Here is a 12071-nt window from a genome sequence, read left to right on the forward strand (position 1 = left end):
CATTGGTACACTGATGGGGACTAAAGTCCTGCAGGGCTGTGATCTTTATCAGTTAACCATTTATTTTTCCCTTTTCTTAGTTATAGGGCAGCCAAGAATGCCTGGGGGCTGTCACAAGTATCCCACCTGGCGGGGGTGGGGGGAATGTTTGCAGGATGTCCGCTTGTGCTTTGTCCTCAGCTTGCCTTCTGCTCCCTTATCACCTAGGCCTTAAAAGGGTGGCTCAGAACTGAGCTAAACCACATCCTGCCTCCCAGCTGCTCTGGCTCCCTAAGGTCCGGGTGGGGCTGGGCAGCTCTGCACTCAGAAACCGACCCGGCCGCCCGCTTCCCAGCGGGGATGCAGCAAAACATCCCCCAGCGGGAGCCCGGCAGCCACCGGGCGCTGGAGCGCCTCGGAGCGCGGAACAAAGGGCAGGAGCCCACCCAGGCCTCCCGCACAGAGGCTTCCCAGCCCCCTCGGCTGATCCCGGCGTCCGCTACCAGGCGGCGGGACTGGCCCGGGGGAGAGGTGCGCGCGCGGTTGCCCGGCTCAGCAGTGAGTGCAAAGAAAGGAGATAGAAAAGAATCTCCGAGAACAAAACTCGGGTCCTCCCCGGGGAGCGCATAAGAGCCGGGCGGCGGCGCCAAGGCGCGTCGGGAGCTGCTCCAGCCAAGTTTGCTCCGGGTCAGATCAACTTTCTCGGTCCCTGGCTTCGCCTGGTTGCAGCCAGGGTTCCCGGTCACCCGCAGGCGCCTCGGCAGCACGTCCCGAGGGGCGGAGGGGGGAGCGCAAGAGGGCAGGGACCCCGGGTCGCGCAGGCGCCTTCCTCGCCCCCTCGCCTCACCCCCGCCCCGTCCCCTCCCCTCCCCGGGCGTCGGAGGGTGGCTGGGGGAGGGGGATGGCCAGCGCCGGAGCCGAGGGAGGGCCGGAGGCAGACACAAAGCCTGTCCCTCCCCTCCCCCTCCCTCCCCAGCTCCTCTTCCTCCTCCTCCTGCTCCGCCCGGGCGGGGAAACCCAGCCCCGCGCTAGTTCGCGGGGCCACCGCTCGCCCCCGCCTCCAAGATCTGCGGGGAGGGCCTGCGCGAGGTAAGGGGCGGCGGCCGCGGAGACCCCACCCCTGGTGTCGGCACCCAGCACCCGGGGAGGCTGCAGGGCGCCGGCGGGGGCTGCGCGGGGTTCGAGGCGCGGGGTGCTGCTGCTCGTACTGTCTTCCCCTTCGGAGGGGACCTGGAGGGAGAGAGCGAGCGAGTGTCTTCGGGGGGCTGTGGGAACGGGTGGGGGTAGACGCCGGGGAGTGGGACGCCTGGACAGGACCAGGGTACCCTGGGGCGACCGCGGGGCGATCGCTGGTCACGGCCGGGTCATGGAGTATCCTCAGCCGACCTCTGCGGGGGTGGAGTGAGGGGCAGCCGGAGGGTGCGGGCGCGGTGGCTCCAGGTGCCGGGTGTGTGCGTGCATGCAGGAGGAGGGGGAGGGACCTTTGTCGAGTTCTACCTGCGGGGGCCGCCTATGGGGTGTCAAGTGCGCCTCGTGCCTGGGAGCGCGGGCCGGGCCGAGGGTCGCATAGCCCGGGTGCCCAGCTCCGCCCGGGTCCGTGAGCCCAGGCAGTGCACCGGGCTGACGCCCGGGTCCGAGGCTTCCTCCTACCCACCCCCCCTCGCCCTAGCAGGGTCCGTGAGTCCGACCTGGGGGCGCTGGGCTGTCGCGGGGATTGATGGCTGCACAGCAGGAGGAGGAGGAGCCCGGGGTTCCTGCCGGGAAGGGACGGGGCCACTTTCCCATCCTCAGGCCTCCCCGCCCCCTTCTGGGCTCGGCCTCCACCCTTGGCCTCGGCTTCCACCAGCAAGGCGTCCACCCACCCGTCACTGGGCCCCCTCCACGGTCGGGGGACAGCAGAGTTTGCAGAATTCTGCTTTAAAGCCTATGATTTGTTGCCAAGAAATACAGGGCAAGACCTGGCCCCTTGGGCCCTTTCTTCACAGAGATCTCGAACCCTTGGGTTTTCCTAATTCAGCAGAGGAGGCTGCACACAAACCGGGCATACAGTGGAATCGTACTTTCTTGCAGGCCTGATGGTTTCCGGAACATTGGGGTTTCTTAGGAACGTGCTGTCATCAATAAGGAAACCTCAGAGCACTCTTCCAGCAACAGGACTTTGTCAATATTGAGCAAAAATAAACACTTGGCTGTACTCAGCAATTAACATGGTATTTTAAGGCAGTATTTTAAAAAATTTAATGTAAAAAATCCACATGAACAAAATACCAAATTTTAAATAAAGACAGGTTTTGTTATGCCCCTGCATTATTGTGCAATGGGGACAGTGGTTTCCAATCACCCTGTTTGTCTGGTCCCCACCAGGGGGTTAATGAGGGTTGACAATGGCCTGCAGCAGATTAGGCAGTGCTGGTTTTATATATAATCTTTTTTTTTTATTTTTTGGCTGTACAGTTTTTTATTAACTTTTTACATAGTTCAAGTATGGGATAATATTTTGATAGGTGTGCAGACATGTATGCATTTTCCTTTTGGCCTCAGGTTCCAGTATGTTTCTAGAACACCCTTGAATTCCCTGTGCTGGGGTACTGGAGTAGCTCCATAGAGGGCATCAGGGATCAGGGATTGGGTGGGGCCTGGAACAGTAAGGGGCCCTTGCATTTGGGACTGGAGAAGGCAGCTGGTGGTTGACAGGAATTGCGGGGTTTAGGGATGCTCTCAGCAATTGGAGGCTGAGGACATGAGAGTAGAGCAACCTGCTACCAGGACCTCCTTTGTCTGGTGGCATTCTGCAGACAGGTTAGCTAAGTAGAGAAGGAGACCTAAAATAACCCACACTTGAACCCCTCCACAGGGGCAGCAGGGAGGAGCTTGACTCCCTCTAGGGCTCTGGTATGTGCTTGTTTGCTAGAGAGAGCTTCCCAGCAGCGCTTCTATCCCCACATAAGGCCTCTCCTCCCCTTCTCCAAAGTCAAGGGCCACTACCCACTTCAAAGAGGAGTTCAGTTCTCCAGAATCAACCTCTTTACTGGGCTGGATCCTCTTCCTCTGCTTAGAGGAGACAGATAGCTTATTTCTCTTCTGTGTGAGGGCATGCAGCCCTGAGAGGTCAGCCTTAAGGGGGCCCATTCTTCACATACTCCCCACGTTATGTCATCTGGGTATTATGTCCCACTCCCCGTGTACATCCAGCCCTTGGAATGATCCCTCAAGATTCTAATGGTTTCCGCTGGAAAGGTTTCCTGACGTCCTTCCTCCTTTCCCTGATAAGACACCCCCTCAGTGCCACCACTATTCCTTGTGTAGCACTTAGGAGTGGTATGCAGGGGACCCCACTTGCCCACTGTCAACAAGGTCAAAAGCCAGATCCTAGCTCCTCCTCCCTGCCTCCAACACCAAGGAGTGGGTGTTGAAAATAATGAACAAAAGTATCCCTTGGTAAATGCACACAGCAGGAAGTCCATCCTTAGCAGATTGATCATATTTTTGTAGCACACTGCGAAATGCTTTTACAGATAACACCTCAGTTGTTTTTCACCCTAGTACTATTAATTCCATTTGTTAGGTGAGAAGACAGAGGCCTAGAGAGGTCAAAGCACCAAAGCTGGGACCAGGGCTCCAGGCCCAGTAGGGTATCTCGCTGAACCACCACTGATTTGCTAGACGTGGTTGTGCTCAGAGGTACACCCCAGGCAGTGTCTGTCGAGAGCAGAATTTAATCAAGTTGTGTTTAGGGTAAAACTTTACTAAAGAATTACGAAAGATAGATAAGTAGATAGATAGATAGATAGATAGATAGATAGATAGATAGATAGATGATAGACAGGCACCTGGGTGGCTCAGTCGGTTAAGTGTATGACTTTTGATTTCAGCTCAGGTCATGATCTCAGGGTCTTGAGATCAAGCCCCTAGTGGGGCTCTGCACTGGGCATGGAGCCTGCGTAAGATTCTCTCTCTCTCCCTCTCCCTCTGCCCCTCCCTGCTCGTGTGCTGTCACTCTTTCTCTTAAAAAAAAAAAAAATTCCTAGAGAGTTACAGTGATAGAAGGCTAGAACACATTAGAAAAGTGCTAACGTTAAGCAGGGTTTCCTCTGCAGGACTTTTTAGTGCCTTTATTATAGTATGCACTGGGACTCTTTAGGATGACGCCATAATATGGACCATTTACCAATTTCATTTGGCCACAGAACACTTTCTCATGAAGCGTCTTTAGGATCCAGTGTCCCAAGGAATCCACTTTGGGAAATGTTTAGTTGACCCCAAATGCTTTTTTAGTTCACCTTCTGACATCTAGGCAGTTTTTTCAAGGAGCCTTGGTGCTTCCGATAGCAAAACATCTATAATCTGGACATTAAAAAGGCGTGGTAATCATACCCCCACCCCCACCCCTTGTGAGGTATTAGTTTGCAGCTCCTGTGCGCCTGATTAACAGGAGTCCGTTCTCCAGGGTTTGGTCAGATCTGAGGGAGCCGAAGGAGTCAAGTAAACAATGCAAACAGGCTCTGGGGAGCGTGTCTTCATGCTGCTTAGAAGCCGGCAGATGTCAACCAGCTTTTCCTGAGCGAGCGTGCCTCCAACGTGGCTTGTATGTGGAATGGCAGCATAGGGATCTGGAGCCGAGACACATCTTGCTTGATCACCTCCACGGAGTGGGAAGGTACACCCAGGGTTTTCAGTTGTCCTCTCTCCCTGGGACCTGGCAGTGTGGCTTCTGTAGGATGTCTACATTTACTCATGAAAAGGTAGCTGCTGATGGGAGCCACCAGCTTGTAAGCACCCATTGTTTGGAATCTGGTGTTTTTAAGAAAGAGTTTGCCAGCAACCAGCAATTCCACACTTTTCACGAGGGGTAACCCTCGATGTTCAGCCTTGTTTGCACTGAAGGGAGGAGGTGAACAGGGGAAGCCAGAGTTCATACTTCAGGGTTTCAGGGGAGAGTGGCGGGCTAGCAGGGCTCGCTGAGGAGCCTCGGGAAAGGTGACACCATCATCAGAAGGGGCGCGGCTGCAAGCAGATCTTCAAGGGTCTCCAGTGCTGATTGAACTTATCTCAGGATTTGTTTCATAGATGTTTCCAAAGCATGGAAAGGAAGTAGTCTCTGGGACCTGTATTGATCTGTATTGATTAGGGTGGTATCACAGAAGTCAGGGACAGATGTGTTTTGAGAAAAATGGACCTATCAGGGGTGTGTGTGTGTGTGCGCGTGTGTGTGCGTGTGTGTGTGTGCATGCCCTCCTGCATTTGGGGCCAAGGAAAAAGTGGGAGGGAAATATTGAGTGTGGTTTGTTTTTTTTTTAATATTGTGAGTTTAAAAGTGTTGAGGAGGAATTTACTCTGCCCTTCAAGATCCCTCTAGCAGGACTAAGAATCAAATAGATGGGGTTCTTGTGAGCCAGATTAACAGGAGAAAATAAAATTTAATTACATATGTACAGGGAATCCACACAGACATGAGATTCCCAAGACGGTTAGGCAACACGAGGCTAAGGAGAGGGATGGGAGGTTGCCCTATTATGCAGGTAAGTTTCTTAGGTACAGAGGCATCTCTGGTACCTGCAGGCAGTTTTCCCAAATCGGCCGGGTTTTGATTGCTTTGACGTCAAAAATGATCTTCACGCCTGGTGGCCCATCTTGGGGTGGCCTCCCTTGGCCCCTACAAAAGTCCTGTATGTTACCCAGATAGAAATTTTCAATAAGCAGCTGGAGAAACAGCGTCACTGGGGCATGGTGGGGACTGAAACATGGGAGCTGATGAATTTACCCACAGAGGGGCCACAGGCCCAGCAGAAAGGGGTCGAAGCAGAACCGGGAAGCCCACATCCAGGAGCAGGGATAGAGTTTGTGAAGTCAGGGATGGGGATGAAGAGGAAGAACCTGCACCAGTGAGCCGGACAATCCAGAGTTTTCAACCTGCGAGTTTGTGGCCAGCATCTGTTGTGATTGATCGGGGCCCAGTCTATCCCATGTCGTTAAGTATTTTTAATATCATCCCTGAGAAGTGTGGAGTGTCAGCTGAGAGTGTGAATAGAACCACACAAGTTAATGCAGCTGCTAGCAAACCAACGCAAAAGCATTATTATTTTGAATGAATGCCTGATTAAATGACATTGCTTTTTGTGGTAGAAACAGGTTTTGAACTTGTTAATGGTTTGGCAAAAGCCTAAACAGAGCCATTTTGTAGAAGACCCTCAGAAAATAAAGTTGGATATGGCAAGGGGGTTGTGTGGATGAGGCTGTAGATACCCCATCCTGTGGGACATGTCTTACTCTGATCAAGAATCTGGTGGCAAGGACCCCCCTTTGAGTAACTTTAAATTCTCCCAAAAGTTGTAGGAAAGGTTATAAAGCTACACTGATTTGTATTTTAAAACCATCTATAAGAGTGTTTCAGATGATGTTGCTGAGCTTCATTAGTGTCCAAATGAGAAATAAATTCAGGAGGTATTTTAATTACTGCTGTGAGCTTGTTTCTCATTTTTATTTGATCATGACATGTGGTCAAATGATAGTAAACGGAGATATTAACCTATAAGCCCTCACTCTCCTGAAATTCTCAAAAGTTGAGTATTTCATAAATAAAACTTGGTGGAAACATTTGTATTTTACCATTTTTAATGAATTAACTCTTTTAATTGAGTAGGTTAACACAATAAATGACATAAATGGACACTTTGGTTTTCACATATACGATACCGTGTTCTAGGTCAGAAATACAAAGTACCAAAATCCACTTAGTTAGTTTAAATAGGAGGCGAAATGAACTTTATTTGCTTTATAAGACATTTAAAAAAATTTTTTATTGTTATGTTAATCACCATACATTACATCATTAGTTTTGGATGTAGTGTTCCATGATTCATTGTTTGTGCATAACACCCAGTGCTCCACGCAGAACGTGCCCTCTTTAATACCCATCACCAGGCTAACCCATCCCCCCAACCCCCCTCCCCTCTAGAACCCTCAGTTTGTTTTTCAGTGTCCATCGTCTCTCATGGTTCGTCTCCCCCTCCGATTTACTCCCCTTCATTCTTCCCCTCCTGCTATCTTCTACTTCTTTTTTTTTTTCTTAACATATATTGCATTATTTGTTTCAGAGGTACATATCTGTGATTCAACAGTCTTGCACAATTCACAGCGCTCACCATAACACATACCCTCCCCAGTGTCTATCACCCAGCCACCCCATCCCTCCCACCCCCCACCACTCCAGCAACCTTCAGTTTGTTTCCTGAGATTAAGAATTTGTCATATCAGTGAGGTCATATGATACATGTCTTTCTCTGATTGACTTATTTCACTCAGCATAACACCCTCCAGTTCCATCCATGTCGTTGCAAATGGCAAGATCTCATTCCTTTTGATGGCTGCATAATATTCCATTGTGTATATATACCACATCTTCTTTATCCATTCATCTAAGACATTTTTTTTAATTGATGAAATCACCAGAGGTTTTTTTTCCCCCTTGCATTTAACTCCAGTTTGATTACAAGAATACTTAAAAATGAGTGGAGGCAGGTATTTCTCCTGTGTGGTAAGCAAACGGCACCTTCATGGGTGGGATTGCCCATGAAATTTTGAGTCCCTGGAAATGAGCCAAGATGTCACACCTCCCCGCGGGGCGAAACCAGCTGCTGTGTCTTGGAAGACCAGCCTAGGTTTTGCCAGTTCAACATGTGGTGCGAGGGTGATGTGGCATCTAAACAACACCCCTCATCCCACTATCCGGATTTTTCTTGTCTAAGTACGGAATGTTCATGACTTTTTGTCCTACAGAAAGCTTCAGCATTTTGTAGAGTCAAAGGCTTGGACTTTTCCTTTGGGTTCCTTTAATGGCTTTCATGCCCAGAAATCCTTTCTGCATCCTCAAACAACTCACTGTTTATATTTCCTTCTAACTTCAATGGTGTCCATTTTACAGATTTCTATAATCCTTTGGCATGTGGTTTATGAAGTAAGAATCAACTGAACTCTTTTTCCCCCCAGTAGTTTACCGAGCATCATGTGGTGACTAGATTCACCTCTCCTCGGCTCTGTAATCTGTGCTGTTTGGCAGGCAAGTCCTTCTGCACCTACCACAACTTTATCTATCTTTCTTTCTCTTTTTTCCAAATTCTCTTGGCAATGTCCACCATTAATTCTATCAGGCAAACTGTATTCCATGGGGTTTGTCTGGAATTATACTAAACCTGGACACTGATTTGGGAAGACTTGATCATTTTTGCTACTCTTCTAGTAAATGGCCAACTGAACGCAACCTGTAGGCATTGAGTGTGTATATTCAGGCCACGCTGGCTTCTGGTTTCGGTGCTGTTGGCAGGTGTGGGGTTCTGGCTGACTTCCGGGACATTCCCTTGGGATCTGAGATCTGACCAGTGCGGGTGTCCCTCTATAATTCCTGCCTCACGGGCCCTCCCGCCTAGCAGGGGACGCTTAGTGATGCTAGTAAGGAAGGGACGGTGTAGTCAGTGCCTGACTCAGGAGACAGACTTGTGCTACATTTGACCCTGAAAACTGCTAATTAAAGTGCTTTGTTATTTTCCTTTGTGATTGTTTTTCCCCTGGCAGTTTAGGAGTCTGAATGAGAACAAAGACAGATGCTCTGTCTTTTTAAAGAAGGTGTTTTCTTTTTTTATCAAGTCTTTATTAAACAAACACAAGGGTGGTGGGGGTTGTATTTCAGAGGCTCCTCTGGGTCTGCGGGCCCTGAAGGAAGGAGATTCCACTCCTGTTTTGTGGCTTCTGAGCAAAGAAGCAGAAGGAGGGAGGAAGAAAGGGAGGGAGGGAGGAACCAATGAGATGAGCAGACAGGAAGGGCCCCCACAAGGTTGATGAAGGTGCTTTCCTCAAAGCTTCTCACCCCTCACTAGAAATAGGTCTGACATATGAAGTTGCAGTCAGACCTGACAGCTCTTTGTCCCTCCCCCAGGGCGGGAGCCCTCCCCTGGCCATCTGTCCTTGGGGCCCCCCACCCACTCTCTCTGTATTCTGGGATTCCTGTCCCGACAGAGACTTAACACATACTTGGTATTACACACAGTCTTTCTCTGGGCACATTTCATACCCCTTATGCCTAATATTTTCGACTAATGTCTTTCCCTAAACAGTGTACAGGGTGACCTTGGGCCATAAGGAATTGTAAATGATGCAGGTAACCCATATTGTAATGTTGGTTTGGTCGATCCCTTTTTCTTAAACTGCATTTTCACTGAATTTCCTACCAGGGTTGGAGTCATGTCAAAGAGCGGGGGCCAGGACAGGGCACAGTGACCTCTTTCTATTCAAGCGTGCTGCGGTGGCATACGGAAGGGGCTCTTTATCCTGTTGTGGGTGTCGGAAAAGGATTCACAGTGGAAGGGATTAGCTCTGACAGATTGGCTATTTGGTGATGACTAGTAACCAGTGGGTTTCAGGTAGAAGCGTGTCCTGTGCAAAGAATGAGAATCAGGAGGAGGGGGGTGCGTTTGGAGAAAGAACTCTCCTGATCATTATGGCTCCACTTAGAATGTGAGGTTCCTGCTTGGGCTCTGGGGAGTGTGGAGAGAGGGAAGGTGTGTTCTTGATCCTCTCACGGCTTCAGCCCAGGGAGGGAGGTGAGAGGGTGTGTGGGACCTGTGGAGGGCAGTTTAGGACAGTCTCATGTCCTAAAGAATCAGACTGGAGAGATGGGGAGAGTCTGGGAGGGAAACCTATCATCCGCACAGTCTTGTCACAAAGCCATGCTCAGGCTCTGCGGGGAATTGTGCCCTATTTTTGATTTAAGGAGAATCTCAGCTTTCTTTGTCTCACAGGAAATAAGGGGAGGTCTTCACAGGAAAGTTCTGGAGACTATGTAGGGCCCACCAGAGTGGCTAGATCAGAGGCCAGCTGCCTGGAGTAGTTCTACCCCTGTATCTGTCAGTCTTTGGCCAAGGGCTGCCCCTTGCACTTCAGCTCTCTCTGCATGAAGGCAGAGCAGGTCCCATCAGCCTGAAGCCATCCTCCCACAGAAATGGGTGCTAGCCTAGGGAGGGAAAATGGTAGAGGGGTCTGAGGGCACATGGGCAGACCACTGGCACCATCTGTCCCTATCTGGGATACTTGTTCTCAACCTCCCAGCCAGGGGAGGGCAGACATTTGGGAAGAATTAGCCCCCCTTCATTTCTTGTGATGGTATGAAGAGCAAGAGTTCCTTACTAACCCTCTGCCATGAGGCTTTTGCCTCCATGGCCCATGAGTGGGCACACTGGCCCGCCAGAAACCATCTTCGATGCTTCCCAGCTGTGTTTATTTCCCACAGTTTTACTGCAGACGTTTATGTCCTCAGATTGTATTAGAAATATTCAGTGTAATCACAGGATGCCTATAAATATGTAAATGTCCTTCTTGGACATAGTTAGCTCATTGTATCTACAATCATTGGCTCCTGGTTCCTTGAAGACTGGGGAGATGTAGGATGGAGGACATCGAGAACCATAGGTCTAGGAAAGCAGAGAACATTTAGATCTGAAGGAGAATTTCTTAATCATGTCGGGAAATGGCAACCGACACCCTCACTGTCCAGGCCAGTCGTTTGTCAAATTCTTGCTCCATAAATACATGTAAGCATCAGAGAGCACATGCACCTCTTGCCTCCATCCTTTCTGCCCCATGGCCACCATCATCCTCTCCTCCCATTTCTGGTAGGTGCTGGGCATAAGACAATGGGGTATGTGATTTGTTTCAAACTAGCCAATCACAGCCAGCCTCAGAGAAGAAGCACACTGTTACCAGGGAGTTGCAGTCTAACATGCAGATCCTCCCCAGTGATGTCCCACCAGTAGGGGAACTCCATGCATCTGCTCTTCTGAGCATGCAGCACCTGGAATAATGGTTGAGACTGAGCAGTCAGAATAACATGGCAGGACCCTGTGGAATCTGATGAGATTTTAAGCATCATGGTTCAGGATCTCAAGAGATACATCATGATAAGGTGTAATTTGGACAATTGATATAAGGTAGAAATCAATCTCTTTTAGTTTTTTCTAAGGCATTTTTCATTTAGTGTAAGAATCAAGAAACCAGGGCGCCTGGGTGGCCCAGTTGGTTAAGTGTCTCCCTTTGGCTCAGGTCATGATCCCAGGATCCTGGGATTGAGTCCTGCATCGGGCTCCCTGATCATCGGGGAGTCTGCTCCCTCTTCCTCTGTCCCTCCCCTCTGCTCGAGCTCTCTCTCTCTCACTCTCAAAATAAATAAATAAAATCTTAAAGAAAAGAATCAAGAAACCATTAAAATCGTAATTGCAAGAGGAAAAAGTGATCAGCTGTAAGGATGAAAGAAAATGAATAGCACAGAAGTGCAACATTTTAGCTACTATTTTACCATGAATCCATGTAAACTTGTGAGTCTTAGCTGGTCTTTAATATGGAGGAATTCTTTACACATCCCATGAAAGACGGCATATAACGAAGGTGTGAAAGGCTTAAAGGCTTTGGGGAAAGCTGTACTGAATCGTTCCAGAGAGGAAAAGAGCCTGGTATAAGAACCAAGACTTCATAGTTCTCAAGGATCATGACGCTTTTATAAAATAAACATCATTTTACAAATAGTGTTAAAAATCGATAAACATAGCAAAATAGTTGTCGAAGGCTGATTGAACCACAGGTACCTTACAACAGTATGATTTAGTATTACTTATGTAACAAAACTGCCTTTGAGGGAAATTTTCTTTTGGTGAATGCTGGGAAGACTGACCAAAATACGATACCATTTGACTTCAAACATTTTTATACACCATAAGACAAGCCTAACACAGAAGCAAGGAGAGTGCCTTCTGACCGATAAAACATTTTCTGATAAACCATTCAACAGAAAATCTCTGCAAATGAACGTTGGTGAGGGAACACAGTTTGCCTTGCCCTTAGTCTTGAGGAGGAATTAAGAAATCTTGTTTCGCTTGCAGAGTTGCTTTGGCTCAGCCACAAACAGGCTCTACAATCCATTTACCCTGCAACCTGGTCACTGTCCCTTATCTGCATCATATCTGCATCTGCCTCCTTCCCAGTGTGGATTCCATGGTCGGGGATTAGAACCCTTCCTTTGCATATACCTTCTTTGTCTTGCCCGCTCTCTC

The 12071-nt window shown here is 49.2% G+C and overlaps 1 protein-coding gene across 4 annotated transcripts in view; it reads left to right on the plus strand.

Annotated features, from left to right (window-relative positions):
* The first annotated feature begins 941 nt into the window (after positions 1–941).
* RIN2 (Ras and Rab interactor 2) overlaps positions 942–12071 on the plus strand; it is a 241267-nt gene continuing 230137 nt past the window's right edge. For all 4 annotated transcript variants that reach the window (XM_073878448.1, XM_025876877.2, XM_073878450.1 and 1 more), the window contains exon 1: positions 942–1068. The gene's annotated coding sequence lies outside the window, so the exon portion shown is untranslated. The remainder of the gene's footprint in view (positions 1069–12071) is intronic.

Source organism: Callorhinus ursinus, unplaced genomic scaffold (assembly GCF_003265705.2).
Source record: "Callorhinus ursinus isolate GAN/ISIS: 27379988/994484 unplaced genomic scaffold, GSC_fseal_2.0 scaffold29, whole genome shotgun sequence".
NCBI lineage: Eukaryota > Metazoa > Chordata > Mammalia > Carnivora > Otariidae > Callorhinus > Callorhinus ursinus.